General features: G+C 47.7%; 1 long non-coding RNA gene across 1 annotated transcript; it reads right to left on the reverse strand.

The window, feature by feature from the left end:
- Nucleotides 1-2,417: 2,417 nt before the first annotated feature.
- LOC143689516 (uncharacterized) lies at nucleotides 2,418-4,946 on the reverse strand. Its single transcript, XR_013178813.1, has 3 exons — nucleotides 4,898-4,946; nucleotides 4,182-4,569; nucleotides 2,418-2,527 (listed from the first exon to the last, which is right to left on the reverse strand). It is a non-coding gene; the product is annotated as an uncharacterized LOC143689516 (long non-coding RNA).
- Between the last annotated feature and the right edge of the window lie 11,702 nt (nucleotides 4,947-16,648).

Genomic DNA, 16,648 nt, shown 5'->3' on the forward strand with positions numbered 1-16,648 from the left:
CTCGGGCACAGTGAGTGCAGAAATTTCACCACTACCCTGAGCTCAGGAACAGCAGGAGCAGTTCTAGAGTCTGGATTTAAGCAGGAGGGGTTCTTGCTGCACAGTTGTCCCAAGGGCCAGGCTAAAACCCCAGACACCCCCACCCCAGGACAACCCAGAAGGCAGAGCATGGCAGGTGCAGCCCCCATGGTGAAAGTGAATCACTTATGTGAACTTCTCTATTACTCAACTATTAAAAAAAAAAAAGATTGCCTATAATATTGAATACGTATTAGAATAACTGTGGCGTGTGGCTTTTATTACGTTAGTAGTCTGTGTTCGTTACAATCTGTCTGCAGAGCTTTGTGCACATGTAGCATCATTATATGCTCCCTGTTTCTTTAAAGAAGAAAAGGCTCAGGAGCCCCTGTCTTCCGAGCAGCAAAGCTGGTCACCCAACTGCTGGGACACCTGGACCATAGGAATCAGGAGGAGGTTTGGACTCACCCCATGTGCTGACAAGCAGCTGACACTGTTGGACTTAGATGGTCCAGCTGTAAGAGAGGCAGCCTGGTAATACTAAGCAGGGGGCTCCCCAGCCCTATTCAAATCCTGGGGCCACCCATGGCTCAGACCCTTGAAGGCAGAGATCGGGGCTGGCCAGCCCAGTCCCCTGGGGTCCCCGACTAGGACTCTCAAGTGTCACGGTAGCTCAGGAAATGATCCGGACCCTCCTACCCAAACCAAGCCTTTCTTCAGAATTCAACTGGAAATTAATCTTTCTTTAAAAATAAATGCCAAAATAGGAAAATGCAAATAGATGAACGATTTCTGAATGCATACAGCAATGTTCTCAATAGGATAACTCATTACTTGGTACAGACTCACCATGGCCGAGCTTGAAAATAGTTCTCCATGAACAGTTCTCCCCTAAAGGGACAGCAAATTTCCCTAAAGGCAGCTTTCTCTTGCCCAGCATTTAACAGAAGAGCTGATATATCGAGGACTCTTGGTGTTCGCCAACTACAATCACTTTTCCAAAACAGTGAGAAGGGGCCACAATTTGCTTTATGGTGAGAGCCTGAGGGGTTATTAAAGAATGAGTCCTTATCCCATCATAAACCCTCCATCCTCTCACTGGCTCCTCTCATCTCTTGCTCCAGCCTGCTTCCTCTCTGTCTGCATCTGAGTGCGCATCTTTACGTGTTTGGGGTGGAGGGTGGCATGCTAGCTGGAGTCAGGGAGGAAGACTCTCCATCCAACATAAACCCCCTTCTTTCAATGCCTTGACCTTTTCCATCTTCTTTCCCACCCCTGCCTCTAGTCCTTTAAGCTACTAAAAGCTAGTCTGTTCTCCCTGCTCTGGCAATTGCTTAAGGCAGGAATGGATGGGAAAGCCCCGGATGGAGATGGCCTTCCAGCCGCTGCCTTCCCTTCCCTTCACAGACCACGGGGATCGGTCTCCTGGGAACACGTTTCCTGGGGTTGAAATAAAGAAAAAGAAGAAGGACTAAATGAGTGGCCAATTCCAAACTTTTCTTAGGGAGTAAGGGTGGTTACTTGTTTTCATATTTTGTTTTCCATTGTGGTGATTTGTGTTTGTGCCTCACTCCTCTGCTTAGCTGAGCTCTTCAGGACAAGAGTCCATCGTTCTGTCTCCTGACTGCTTATGCGGTGAGTGTGGGTGTCTGGTCGCTGCTCGTGGTGGGAATGAAAGCCCACTTGGGAACCAAATCCAGGTTTCCTCCCCCACACCCCCCCACACACCCCAGCTACTTGAATTGGCCCACAGGATCTTCTCGGATTAGAAGAGATCACTGTGGCGGCCCCACAGGCCCTCTACCACCCTTAAGGGTCATTCTCAGAGACCTTGGCATCTCCATTCCACGAAGGCGCTTTACTTCGTTTCAAGTCTGCTAATTGAAGACCTAAATGCTGCTTAAGAGCTGGGATCAGACCATGATGATGAGCAGGAGACAGTCTGAGACAAGGCTGGACCCTTATTGGGAAGTTTTCAACTCTGTATGGGCCAAGGAAAGAAACCTCCAAAGCCTCTTTAATATTCATATTAATTTTTTATTTTGGGTTTTTTTTTATAAGAAAGAACTGAAGCCTCTTTGTAGACAAATGAGGGACAGATTCCAGGGCTGGAACTAATCCTGCTCTCCATCCAGAGTGAGCTTCTGTCTTACATTAATTGGGAGCTAATTAACATCTCCAAGGAGAGGCTTTTGGGCTTTCCTGTGGATTGAAGGATCACTCCAGTCGGCGGCGAAAATCCAAGTGATGATTGGGCTCTGGCCTGGGATGATATTAATAGGCCCTCCAGGACACGGGCAGCTTTCCACATCATCAGACAGAGAATGCCACACCATGCGCCTGCCTGGAAGCCCCTGGCCTCTGCGGGGCCCCTGCACCCATGCACCCATGCACGGCGCCGGAGTGTGCAGGAGCCTTGGAGACCAGGCTGTGCAAGGCCCCAGGTGAAGGGGGAGATATTTCTCACACACCACGTCCTCACCCAGGGAAGTTACAGGATCTTGGTGTTCTGCATAGAGGACAAAAATGGAATCCAGTCCTGCATTCCACCCTCACACCACAACCATGGGTCCGGGATGAGAAATACAGAGTAGGGGCCTTAGAGAGAAGAGAAGGGGCAGATGGCCCTTTCATATGGCCCACTAGGCCCCATCAAAACTCCCCAGCCTGCAATATATAAGATTCCACAAAGGTTCCATGCACTAGGGTAACTTTCCAGAAACTTACAACCTCCAGATGGGTCCCTGGACCAGATAAGCCCTGAAACCTAGAGGGCCCAGCCTCTCCAGAACATCAGCTAGGTCCATCTCCCTACCCCGTATTAGTGACAGCCCCTTCCAACATGAAAAAGTTAGAAGAGCCATAACCCAAATATCCCTAAAGAGTGGGATAGAAAGATCAAAGGTGATGGTGGAGTTAGAGAAGGTAGGGTTTAACAAATGAGTATGATTGCTGAATCACTATATTAATATTTCTTTTAGTCTTCAGTATCTTAGAGCAGCTAGAAATAAAAACCTAAAATTGTGGAATTGTAACCCATACCAAACTCTGAAATCTGTTCTACACTAACTGTTGTGCTATGCTTTGAAATTTATTGCTTTTTTGCATATATGTTATTTTTCACAAAAAAAGTAAAAAAAAAAGTCAATCGTGATGAAAAGAAATATTTATGCCTTCTAGTCTCCTATATTCTGGAGCAGCTAGAAGGAAAAATCTGAGAGGATGGTATGGTAGCCCATGACAAACTCTGGGATCTGTCTGTAACTACCTGTTGAAGAGTGCTTTGAAACTATTACTTTTTTCTTTCTTTGCTTTGTATGTATGTTATATTATATAATTTAAAAAGTGGGGGGGGGAAGACAAAAGGAAACAAACAAACAAACAAAACCTCCCCAGCCTGCATCCCTGTCGCCAACACCACACCTCTCCAAACCCTCCAGTTCCCAAACACCCCTGGTGAGGCGATGCCCTGCCTACCTGTTGACCCTCTGCTCACTGCTGCATTCTTCCAGGACTGCCCCATCTCCCCTTAACTAGCTTTAGCTTTCACTACCAGACATCAAAGATACCTTTGCATTTTCTGTGCGTCTCTCTCCCCTCCCAGAACAGGAACAGGGTCTGCCCTCAGAACTGCTACACACAGTAAGTGCTCAATAAATACTTGTTGACCCAGTGAATGCATGAAGGTGCTGCCTCCAAGCCTTTGCCCCCCACCTCCCTTGACTGTCCCCCCTTCTTCCTCATTGATCCATGGTCATGATCCTTGGTTCAACCTCACCCGCCTCTCCTCATCAGTGTCCCTCGTTCGGAGACCTACTTTGTTCTAAGAACTGCACTGCCATGGATTTTGTGGGCAGTTTCCCTGTAGGTCCTGCCAGTTGCAGAGTGCCTGGTACCCAGGCATGCTCAAAGCATCAGTTCCAAGGCCCGAGGTTCAGACACAGCCATTCAAACAAAGAAAACCAAACCTTGTGCCCAGAATTGGCACAGAGGGGAAAGTCTGCTCCCTCTCAAAGCTGCCAGCCCACAGACTTCCATTTGTCCCTTCCGGGTACCACAGATGCTTAGTGACAGATGAGATCTGTCTTATGGAAGCAGGAACCAGGGAATATTTCTGGCCCAATTAAGCTTTAGAGCCTGACAAGTAGGAAATGCAGCCTCACCTCTTTACATCTACTGATGTGAGAAACATATGGGCTCTCGGCTGCCTTGCTCTGCCTTCCTGTGGGAGCTTCACACCAAGTACACAATGTAGACAGAGGCACCAGGTACGACGTGGAGCGTGATGTGGTGTCTATAAAATAACGCAGTTGACCAGCATGTTGACTCATGGTATCAGTCTCAGACAATATATCAATATTGTCTTGCAAATTAGCAATATTAGATAATCAAGCAATTATCTCCATTTCAAAGGTGCAAGGACCCTTCTCTTTGATGTTTTCAACAGCATTTGGTTGACGAGTGTAAACGATGCTGCCAGTAATAAGATTCTTCCAGGCTGGGCTGATTTTACTGGCAATGTTAGGGGGGCGACAAGATTTGAGATGTGACCTGTGAATCAACACCAGATAGATAAATGGATGGAGAGACGGAGTAAACAGGTGGCCTGTTTAAGTGCACACATTTGAAGACTTAAATAAAACATAGCTACTCTAATCTAGCTGGCCCACTGGAAACAGGCCTGTTCGGTGCAGTGACTGGCTCTCCTTGACAAAGAGCCCACAGGGCAGGCAGCTTGTCCTCAGGGTGGAGAGAGCCTGCCCTCCATCCTTCTACCCCCAGCTGGTACCTGCCCAGCCGTGACTGCCAGGAAGCTGCCCTTGGCCTGTTCCATTGCAGGGAGCCCTGCCCTTCCAACCCTCCACATCCCACCACCTACCCCCCAAGATTGTTTGCTGCCCCTTCTCAGCTGCGAAGGCCCCCTCTCCAGGGTCCAACTCTGACAAGAAGGGTAAAGGTTTCTCTCTGTGCCAACAGCCACTCGCCTTTGTGAGGACACAGGCCATGAGGTGGCACGGGTCCACCTTCCTGCCTCTAGGCCTTTCTGGGAATGCAGGTGTTTTCATTTTCTTGGCTGCCAAGGCAAATACCATGCAATTGGCATCAACAATGGATATTTATTGGCTCGTGGTTCTGAGGCGAGGATAAGTCCACCTCAGGGCCTCATCGAGGTGATGCTTTCTTCCTGAAGACGGGGGTTCTGGGGCCGGCTGCCAGGGAGCTTGGTCCTGGTCCCTTTGCCACATGGCAATGCATATGGCAGCCCCTCTAGGTTCCGTTGACCTTCAGCTTCCAGTTGCTCCCTCTGTGGCTTCCTTTCTGCCTATCTGAATCTCACTCAGCTTATAAAGGACTCCAGTAACTGGATTAAGACGCATCCTGATTGAGTAGGTGCCCATTGAAAGGTCCCACTTACCATGGGTTCGCACCCACCAGAATGGACTGAGTTTACGAACATATTTTTGGGGGGGGTCTATACAGTTCTAAATCACCACAGAAAAGTGAGACCAGTATAGGATTGTCTCCACATGAGATAAGTGAGGAATTGGTATATGGGTGTGAAAAGGGTGCTAATCTTTGAGTATTTGTTTATTTATTTAAGCATCTTGTAGTGCTTAACACATAGTTTGTCATTCGTTTCTGAATCCCCAGCATCTAGCATGTGTGCGGCACATGGTAAGCTCCCGGTGGGGGCTGGAGCTGAATATGGTTGTGATCAGGTTGTTAAGGAAAAAATGGTCAATTTGCGCCAACAGCGCTGAATTGATTAAAATAATATTAGTTATTGCCAATTAAATGCTTATTCTATGCCAGGTGCTTTACGGACTTTTAACGTGAATCGATATGGTACCCCAGTGAGAGGGACATTCTGAAACACGGGGGTGTTTCAGAAGAGAAAACCAAGGTTCGGAGGAGTTAAGCAACTTTCCCAAGGTCACACAGCTTATAACATAGCCAGGACAGTCTGACCCCAGAGCCTGAGTTCTCAACCACTGTGTCCTTCTTCCTCCTCTCAGGAAGAACAAATAGTGGCCTGGAACCTCAGGTCAGCAACCTGACCAAACACTGGAGAAGCCTCTGACAGGGTGTGGCTCCAGTGGAACCGTCAGGCAAAGCCATTGCTTCCATGAAGAAGCTCTTCCACAATGAGGCCTGTTTTTCTACCTAACGCTCATACAGCAGGACCAACCAGGACTGCTAGGCAGTTGGTATGTACCAATGCAGCTGCACTTGTTTTTAAAATGTTGAATTAGTTTCACACCAGTTGGTGAGCAGCTGATGTTTGCCCTCCTGGGCCCATCACTCTGGCCAGCTCCAGCCCCTCCACTGGAACCCCAGGAACTTCCTGTGGTCCCAGAGGTCCAGAGTTAACACCTGGCCCCAGCAGGGGACCTCTAGTGCTTGGCTGGGGCTTGGCCAGTGCTGTCACATCCTATACATGCCAGTTTTTTATTATTTTGAAATTCTCCTTAGAGACCGGCCCTCCACATAAACTTCTGTCTGAAAGAGCATCTCCAAAAGCTCCTGGACTTTGGGGCAAGGCACCCCTCTTCACCCGAGACTCTGGGATTGTTTTTTGAGGGACGATGCTTGTGGGCTCAGCCGTGGGGAGAGGCTCTGCCAGCACAGGGGGTTGGTTCCTGAGGCAGGTGGTTCACTGGAGCAGCTGTGTCTTTCTCAGCCACCCAGGCTGGTGACACCCACACATGCCAGAGCTGAGGCACGTGGCAAGCCAGGCTGGCTGGGAGAATGGTCCAGGGGAGAGTTCTTGTGGTAGCAAGGAAGCGACCCAAACTCAGGAAGTCATAACTGGAGAAGCAGCCCTGAGTGTGAAGTGTGCGGGAGTGGGGAAGACCAGAGGTGGGGAAATGAGCCTCAAAGACAGAAGCTGGAAGAGTCAGAACAAGTTGGTAGAGCATTGAAAGGTGGGTCAGAGCAAGCAATTCCAGTCTAAAACTGGGAATGTGGTGGGACAGTGAAGCCCTGTCTTGGTTGCCTGCAGGCTCTAAGACACGGATGAGTCCGGGACCAGGATGCTGACACCCTGACAGGGGTCAGGAAAGCTACAGGCAGGGAGCTGTGACTTGGGAAAAGGACTAGATTGCCGACAGCAAGGACAGCACTGGTCTCTTCTCCTGCTCCAAGGTCCCCAGTTTGACCTGAGTATATCTCCATCTCTGAGTTCTGAGGCAAAATGCAATTAGATTTTATGTACCAGAGCTCATAAAAATGACAAAGCCCTACAGACTCCACCCAGTTCAATCCCATCCTCCCAGGCCTGCTGTTTGCTTCACAGCCTCATATTGTGTCAGCATGCAGTTCAATGGATTCTTTATTACAGTTAGAATTAAATAACTGAAAGACGAATCCAGTGGGCTAAGGGAAAACAGAAGTTTAATCAGAGGAAGTAACAGAATCGGTCTGGTTCCAGAACTGCAGGATGTATTGAAGCACCCGGCAGGGTCTCGTGATGAAGTCTCTCTCCTATTTTTTTCTTTGAATCTTCCTCCCCCAACCTTGTGTCCACAAGTTTGTCTCAGAGGTGAGTCACCTCTCACATGCACAAGAGGCAGCGGGCAGGCCCAGGTCCAGCTGTCATGTTCACCAGACACCTCAGGGAAGATGGAACCCAGAATTTCCACCCCACATCTTGAACATTGCTGATAGGGGTTGTCCTTTATATGTCTTTTCTTACCTCAAGTTCCTAAAGGGAGTAAACCTTGCTAAAAGACCACAAATTGTGACCTGGGGGTCCTATGGATATAGGGAACTGGGGAGAGATAAAGTATGAAATCATAGACCCAGCTGGGCACAACACCTGTAACAGTGGGACAGTGGGGCAGGTGGAGGGTGGCAGAGCCTGGAAGGGGCCTGCCTGGGGTGCCGCAGGCTGTGGACAAATCTCTGGCCCACACCAAGGGGAGGCCCCGTCCAGCAGACTCAATGGCTTAACACACAGTCACTGACTTAAAAGGGGCTTGCCCACGTGCCCGCCCTTTCCACACCCTTCTCCCCCTCTTTCATGGGGTTTGAAACTCAGGTCTACTGCCACTCACCTTCCTGCCTCAGAACCTTTGCATATGCTGTTCCCTCTGCTGCAAACACTCTCCCCTTCCACCTGGCTAGATCTTATTCTTCAAGACCCCTAATTTTGCTGTCACTTCCCCAGGGAAGCTTTCACTGACCCCTTCAGATCTGTCAGTTCCCCTATAACCTACTTTTATATACCTTAGTGTTTTCAGGGCACCGATCACCATTGTGATGTTAAGTTTGGTATCTTTTTTCCCTGGTCCCTATAAGTGTCCCAGGAGTTGGGACCAACTTGTTTTATTCTCCAGTTTATCCCCAGTGCCACTAAAGAGCCTGGCATGTGGAAACAGTTCAACAACCTTGTAAGAAATAAATGACTCAAACAAGCTGAACTATTCTGTTGTAAGGTCCTGTGAGGAGCACAGAGCCAGGTGAAAGGGAGCCCAGGAAGGCCATCGCAGCAGGGAGGGGACGGAGCGGGACAGGAAGGGCTTCCCGGAGGTGGCAGGACTCCAGCCCCTGTTAAAGCAAGGAAGGTCCAAATCCCAGGGGTACCCCAGCCTGGTCAGCTCCCATGAAAGAATCCAGGCCCCAGGAACAAGACAGGAAGACATCCAGTCCACTGGGGTAGGGTCTGAGTCTCAGCAAGAAGGCAAAGCTCAGGTGTGAGAACAGACCCCCCGGACCAGAGCCAGCTGCCTCCAACAATGGCCTGAGGCTGAATCACAGCACAGAGGACAGATGTGGTTAACTTCCTTTAGCCTGAGGTCAGTAGTGGACCAGGGAACAGAAGGCAGGGCCAGGTCTACCCAGGGGAGGCAGGGAGAAGGGCACATGCATTAAATGGCCCCTAGTGGGGACAAGGAAGATGGAAGAGTTGGGGACCATATTAGTTCCCTGGGGCTGCCATAATGACGTACCGCAAACCGGGTGGCTTAAAACAACGGAAATCTATTGTCTCACAGTTCTGGAGGCCAGAAATTCCAATTTAAGTGTGAGCAGGTTCTCCCTTCTGAAGGCCCTGAGGGAGAGACTGTCCATGCTTCTCTTCCAGCTCCAGGTGGTTTCCAGCAATCCTCGACTAATCCTTGGATTGCAGACATTACTCTCATCCCTGCCTCCATCTGCACCTCACCTTCTCTGCGTCTGTGTCTCCTAAGGATTTGGTGCAAACCCTAATCCAGCATGACCTCACCTTACCTTAATTACATCATTTTAAATAATAGCAGATTGTTGTAAAAAAGAATAAATAAAACCCTGCTCCGAAGTAAGGTCGCATTCCAAGGTTCCAGGTGAGCCTGAATTGGGAGCAACACTATTCGGCAGAGACCAAGGTCTGGTTATCAAAGTGTCAGAATCAAAGGCTAAAGAATGAGGGCCAGTGACTAGGCATTGTTATTATTCATTAGTTCATTTACTCATGAGGACTTGATGCCAGGCACAGGGTTTGGCATCATTTAGGGAGCACCGGCTGTAAGCATAGAGCTGGGTTCTGAGCTGGCTACCTTCCCGATGTGCCTCCTGCCCAGGGCTAGAACTGATGGATTAGCCACAGGTAGAAACTGCGATGGGCTCAGAGGGGGCCTGGAGAGGGGCCAGGGAGCCAGGCAGAGGCTGACGGAGCTTGTGAATCTGTTTCTTCTGACTACCAGCCTCTGTATCATCATGGCATGCAATGGCTTTCCCCACTTAAAACGAACATATTTTTCCTGTTTCCTGCTCACCCCTAGGGACACACATTTGCTTCACCTCCAAGGTGGAGAAGCTCATTTCAGAACAAACCTGAGACCTAAAGGACCACAGTGGGGCCTCTGCAGTGCGGGATGGTGATTTTAGTCAGAGGGATTAAAGGTTTGGAATCTGTTAGAATTCATGTGGCTGTCTATGACAGAAAACACAGAGACTCAACCAAGAGAGAATTTTACTGCCCTCTCCTGAAAACACAGGCAGCCCGTGGGTGGTGTGGCCACTGCGGGGTCACCAAGGGCCCAGGCTCCTTCCCTCGTATGGCTCTGCCCTCCTTATCACATGGCTTCCAGGGCTGCTTTAGCTCCAGCCATCAAAACCACATGCGAGGCAGCTAGAAGGAAGAAGGGACAAAGAAAGTCACCTCCCCTTAAGGACAGTTCCTGGAAGTTTCATAAACCATGCTAGCTTACACCCTGCTGGTCGGGACTTAGCCACCTTCCAGCTAGGGTGGCTGGGAAATGTCATTATTCTGAACAATTCTGAGCTGGGCTGAAAATCAGGGAGGAAAGGGAGGCAGGCAGCAAGGGGGGTGTGGTGGTCTCTCCTCCAGGTTACAGGTAGGTATAAAAGTTCCTACCTTACAGGGTCTTTATGAAGATTAAATGAGTTTAGTATATGGTAGCTATTTTCAAAGTGTATGTTTGCCTGGCTTGTCTTTGGGAAACCTGTATCTACTTCTATTTCTATCTTTCTGCCTGCCTGCCTGTATAACCACATACCTTTATCAGTATATCTATGTACATCTGCATCCGTATATTTTCTTTCTATTTCTACATCAGATCACCAGCTTTATAGCTTTTTCTTCTATTGGAATCTCCCTCAGAACCCAACAGAGGCAGTCCCAGGTGGCACCTCAAGGTGGGGTTTGGTTTGCAACTTTGGCCACATGTTAACAGGACTAGCAGAGCCCTGGCTGAGCTCTGCTCTTCCTGGATAATGCAGCTCACAGGTGCCCCATAATCTGTTAACTTGGTAAACTTGGGGGCTCTCAGCACAGGTTTGCAAATTAAATCCTATTACTGGCTCCAAAGAACTGAGGGTTGTGTGCTGGGCAGAAGCAGACACAGAGCTTCTGCTTAGGTGCCTCTCCCACCTAATAAGTGCTGCGATATTAGAGGAGATCCACCAGCTGATTCCAGGCCTTCAACAGCAACTCCAGGAATTCCTTCCACAGGAAGCCCTTTACACCAAGGCTTGTGAGACCACCTACCTCTTGCCTCAGGAGGTGTCAAGGTAGAGTGGGGAGTGATTGCATTTGGCTTCAGGCAAACTCTGGTTTGAATCCTAGATCTGTCACTTACTAGCTGTGTGATTCTGGCCAATTTCTCAACCTCTCTGAGCCTTGATTCCTTATCTATGTAATAGGGGTGAGAAAACCATCTCAGAAATAGTGTGTGTAAAGCTCCTGCTCAATAGAAGCTCATTCTCTCCCTTAGTTCAGTTCATCAGGGCCATCAGAATTGCCAGCAAACATCAACAGAGTGCATCTCTCTCCTGTCCACGCTCTGTTGAGGAGCTCGTGAAATGTCAAAATCAGTTTCTACAAGGGAAAGGTCCTCAGTGAAGAATCCGTTCTGTTAAGTTCAGCTGCTGGTGGTGAACCAGACTTTTCTGTAAGTGTTTGTTACATGTCCCTGTGTCTATCTGATGTCCCTCCAGGACTGCCTGTGCATTTGCTCTCACCCGTGTTCGGGAATCAGTCCTGACCTAGACTGGACCAGGAGGCCTGATGGTCCCACTTGCTGCTATTCTGGCTCAGATTCCAGGGCTCTTGCCTTATGCCCTTGTCCCTCTACCCTGCCCCACCCCCACCCCCCATATCTCAGTCTAAGAACTATCCCCTGTGTTACAACAATCTGCTTAAGTCTCCCTGCCTTGAGCTGTGCCTGCCCCCATCCCATCCCCTGGGAACAAGTGTCCTGCCTTCCCCCTAAACCCAGACCCCAGTCCTCAGACTAAACCCTACTTCTAAGAGCAGCTCACTGTCTCTGCCTCTGCTATCATGCCTGATTCTGCATGCCTAGAGCCTGCTGGCTGGGACCGATGCCTGCCCCCAACAGCTGGCTGTTCCAGAACCACCAGCCTCCTGTCTCCCTCCCCAGCCTCTTCTTTCGCTGCTGCCAGGATCCCTTGAAACATCTGCTCTGGGGCTCAGCCTTTGATGTATGTCTCCATTGACCAGGCTCAGGCTGGGACACCCCCAGATAACCCTGATGTTGCCCTGGGTCAAGGGCTGCCTAGAAGTGGCCCTGACAAGCAGAGTCTTGTTAAAATTAATGTTACAAGACTCCTATGGAAGGAGTTGATGCTGCTCCTGAAGATGAATAAGACATGGGGGAAATTCCCCAAAGTGAGAGCAGAGTTGATATTTTGCAGGTCCTGACTTCCTGACATGAGACCCTGAAAACACGAATGCCACTGGGAGTCCAGGGTGAGCTCTGGCAGTGGGGCAGCAGCTCCCATTATACTGAGAGCTCGGCCGCTACTCAGAACCATCAGGAGATGGGGGAGAAACCCTGAAACCCCAGATTGGATAATAAAAACAGAAATAATAAATGTGTGTTTTTGAGCTGCTGGGTGTGGGGTAATTTGTTACACAGCAATAGCAAACTAACAGAAGGGAGGAAATTGTCCTGGAACAGGACAGGATTTCTTCCATTATGGGTTGTGTTTTCACTTTCTTGGTTGTGTCCTATGAACACAAAAGTCTGTAATTTTGATGAGGTTCAATTTATTTATTCTTTCTTTGGTTGCTTCTGCTTTTGATGTCATATCTGAAAAACCATAGTCTAATTCAAGGTCACAAAGGTTTACATCCATTTTCTCCTAAAATTATTATAGTTTTAGTGCTTACATTTAGGCCTTCGATTCACTTTGACTCAATTTTTGTATATGACATGATATGAGGTAGGGGTCCAGCTCCATATGTGCATGTGGATATATAGTTTCCTCTCACACTAGGTTTTAAAAAGACTGTTTTTCCCCCATTGAATCATCTTGGCACCCTTATTGAGAGTCAATTGCCATAAATGCAAAGGCTTATTTCTGGACTCAGTTACAGTCCAATGATCTAAATGTCTATCCTTATGCCAGTATCACATGGTCTGGATTACTGTGCACCTAGCTTTCTGCATTTCCTGTATCTCAAGATCATATTATATCAGTACATAAAGAGATCTTTTTTTTTTTTTTGCTGCTGCTGCAATAGTTCGTTGACTTTTCCATGGACATTTAAGGCATTTCCAACCTTTTTTCTACTGCAAACAATGCTGCAATAAATATCTTTGAGAAGAGGTCGTTTTGCTAATAGCAGTACCACTGGGGGGTGGGACAGGAAAAGGTAGGGACCTACTGTTTTTGTTTTTAAGCCTTTTAGTACCACTTGACCTACCATATGCCCATATTACTCTGATAACAGAGAAAAAAGGCTAGTGCCTCGGGGGATGCTGGCAATGTGGGAACCCTCGCTGTCCTCACCACCACCACCGTCAGAGCAGCCTGCATGCCAGCCTTTGAACCGCCAGCTCCTACTCCCATTTGGTCTTCATTTCTCTCATTCACTCAACATTTATTGAGCATCTGCTATGTGCCAGGCACATATTTTTAGAGAAAAATAACAATTCTCCTTTGCAGCAAAATATTCCACTTTTTCCTCTTAGTATATGAGCTTGACATAAGCAAAATTCTCCCAGGCCCTCAGCAGATAAATGGACCTCCTGACTCCCTCAGCTGGAGCCAGAGCCACTGAGGGCAAGAAGTACATCAGCAAAGGGGCCTCTGAGTTTGGGACTGTGGGAATTTGTCTTGGTGGTAAAATCCCACTTTCTAGTGGGTCTGAGGGACAGCCCTACACAGCTGTGTGCTTCTCTTATCACAGTCTCCAATTCCTTCTGGATCCCATTAGTCTCTTCTGGAACACTGCCAGCCCCTCGAGGACCCTCTTTGTCAAACCATGAGACTCCCCACTATGGAGATGCAGACACTTGGAGACTATTGCTACAGAGCTGACAGAGACGCAGACATTCGAAGATGCTTAAGTGCCGACAGAGAGAGCAAACACCTAGACGCAGACATTTTCAGATACAGAGCCTAAAAGATGTTGCCATGTGCCTTCCCATGAGATGCTAAGCAGGCCAGAACCCAGAATTGTGTCCTGGAGGAGCTAAGTGAAGGCCCACAGATGCTTAGAGAGGAAACCACTGGCATCAGAAGCTAGAAGCAACACAACTGGGGACAAGGGCCAGCAGATGCCAGCCATATGCCTTCCCATGTGACAGACATCGACCTTTCTTGAGTCAAGGTATCTTTCTCTGGATGCCTTAGCTTGGAAATTTTTATGCCTTAGAACTGTAAACTTGCTAACTTAGCAAGTTCCCTTTTTAAAAGCCATTCCATTTCTGGTATACTGCATTCTGGTAGCACTAACAAACTAAAACAGATTTTAAGGCTATGCTTTGCAAATACCAAACATGTTGTAATGGCTTTTTATATGGATAAGGGGGAGACTCTGGAAGAATTGTGAGGAGGAGAATAGGAAATGCTGGAATTGCTTTGAAGAGACTGTTGGTAGAGCTGTGGACTATAAAGATACTTCTGATAAGGCCTTAGGCAGAAATAATGCATGTATTATTGCAAACTGGAAGGAGTCCACTTGTTTTAAAGTGGCAGAGAATTTGGCAAAATTAAATTCTGATAATGGATAGAAGGAGAATTTGAGAGTGATGAACTTGGATATTTAGCAGAAGAAATTTCCAAACTAAATGTGGAGAATGCAGCTTAGCTGATTGTGCTGGTTTGAAAGGATGTATGTCCCCTAGAAAAGACATGTTTTAATCTAAATCCCATTTCATAAAGGCAGAATAATCCCTATTCAATACTGTATTTTTGAAACTATAATCAGATCATCTCCCTGGAGATATGATTTAATCAAAAGTGGTCGTTAAGCTAGATTAGTTGACGACATGTCCCCATCCATTTGGGTGGGTCTTGATAAGTTTCTGGAGTCCTATAAAAGAGGAAACATTTTGGAGAATGAAAGAGGTTCAGAGAGAGCAGAGAAGAACGACATAGCCACGAGAAGCAGAGATTCCATGTGAAGAAGGAAAATGTCTCCCGGGGAGTTTCATGAAACAGGAAGCCAGGAAAGAAAGCTAGCAGGTGACGCCATGTTCTCCACGTGCCTTTCCAGCCAAGAGAGAAATTGTGACTGTGTTCACCATCTGCCTTTTCGGATGCGAGAGAGACCCTGAACTTCATCGGCCTTCTTGAACCAAGGTATCTTTCACTGGATATCTTTGATTGGACATTTCTATAAACTTGTTGCAACTGGAACATTATCTCGGCCTCAGAATTGTAAACTAGCAACTCATTAAATTTCCCCTTTTAAAAGTCATTCTGTTTCTGGTATATTGCACTCCAGCAGCTAGCAAACTAGGACACTGATCCTTGCAGGTTATAATAAAACACAACAGGAATGAGATAAGTTGAGAACTCAACTTTTGGGTACAAAGAAACCAGAAATTGATGGTCTGGGAAATTCTGAGCTTCCAGAAAATGAGACCCCAGTGAATAGAGCCCCACATGAGAACTTAACCAAACATGGAAGCAGTCAGCCATTACAGGACAAACAAGGATTGGAGATGGAGTTATCCAGAATGGATCTGTGGAAGGTCTTATTGTCTGATGGGCATGATCCCAGTATACTGGATAGAAAACCAACAAGAGTGTTGTGGTATCTGTATAAGTGAAACCACTGCCAGTCTGGATGAAAAGGGACAGAAAAGGGATAGATTGAAGGAAAAATTACTACAAAGGCAGATTTATGGAAGTTGAGGCCTTAAGCCAAGAAATCTCAGGCCAGGAGAGTGGACCTACCCATCTGTATTAGAAGGGTGACTTTGCCCTGGAAGCAGAGGACAGGCCTTCCACCTCAATATTCAGGAAGAGTGTCAGTGTCCCAGGCCTCGGAGAGAGTGGAGCACACAAACTGGGAACTGGGGGAAGACTGGCAATCATCTGAGGGGATTGAGCATGTACCCAGAGATGGCAGAGAGCCTGAGTGTTGCCCTGATGCTTGAAGAGGGTGGAATCAAGAGAAAGGTGGTCTCCCCAAGTCACCCCAATGTTGTAACCCTCATCCCAGCATTTGCACAGAGGAGGGCTGCTGCATAAGCTCTTAGAGAGAATGGGACTGCCACTCTCTGAAGCCCCAAGGATGAGACATCATTCCATAAATGACACTCAGACTTTGAATTCTAATGGAGTTTTCCCTGCAGGTTTTAGGAACTGTTTGGGATATTTGATATATGATCTAAGTCCATAAATATGTCCAAACTAAGGCATCCCGAGAAAGATACCTTTCTCATGCGTCTTCCCATGAGATGCTAAGCAAGTCAGGATATGGAGTTGTGTTCTGGAGGAACTAAGTGAAGGCCCACAGATGCTTAAGAGAAGAACCCCCGGCATCAGAAGTGGAAGCAATGAACCATTCAAATTGGGTCTTGATTAGTTTATTAGAATCCTTTAAAAAAGGAAACATTTTGGAGAAACCTCAGATGCAGAAACTTGGAGAACAGTTGCTTCAGAGCCAAATGAGATGCAGACATTTGGAGATTCTTGGAGTGCTGACAGAGAAAGTAGATGCCTAGACATGGCGTTTGGAGATACAGAGCCCAAAAGACATGACCATGTGTCTTCCCATGAGATGCTAAGCAAGCCAGAACCCAGAGTTCTGTCCTGGAGGAGCTAAGTGAAGGCCCACAGATGCTTAAAGAGGAAGCCACTGGCATCAGAAGCTGAAAGCAGCAGAACCAGGAACAAGGACCAGCAGAAGCCAACCACATTCCTTCCC

Source organism: Tamandua tetradactyla, chromosome 7, assembly GCF_023851605.1.
Source record: "Tamandua tetradactyla isolate mTamTet1 chromosome 7, mTamTet1.pri, whole genome shotgun sequence".
Taxonomy (NCBI): Eukaryota; Metazoa; Chordata; class Mammalia; order Pilosa; family Myrmecophagidae; genus Tamandua; species Tamandua tetradactyla.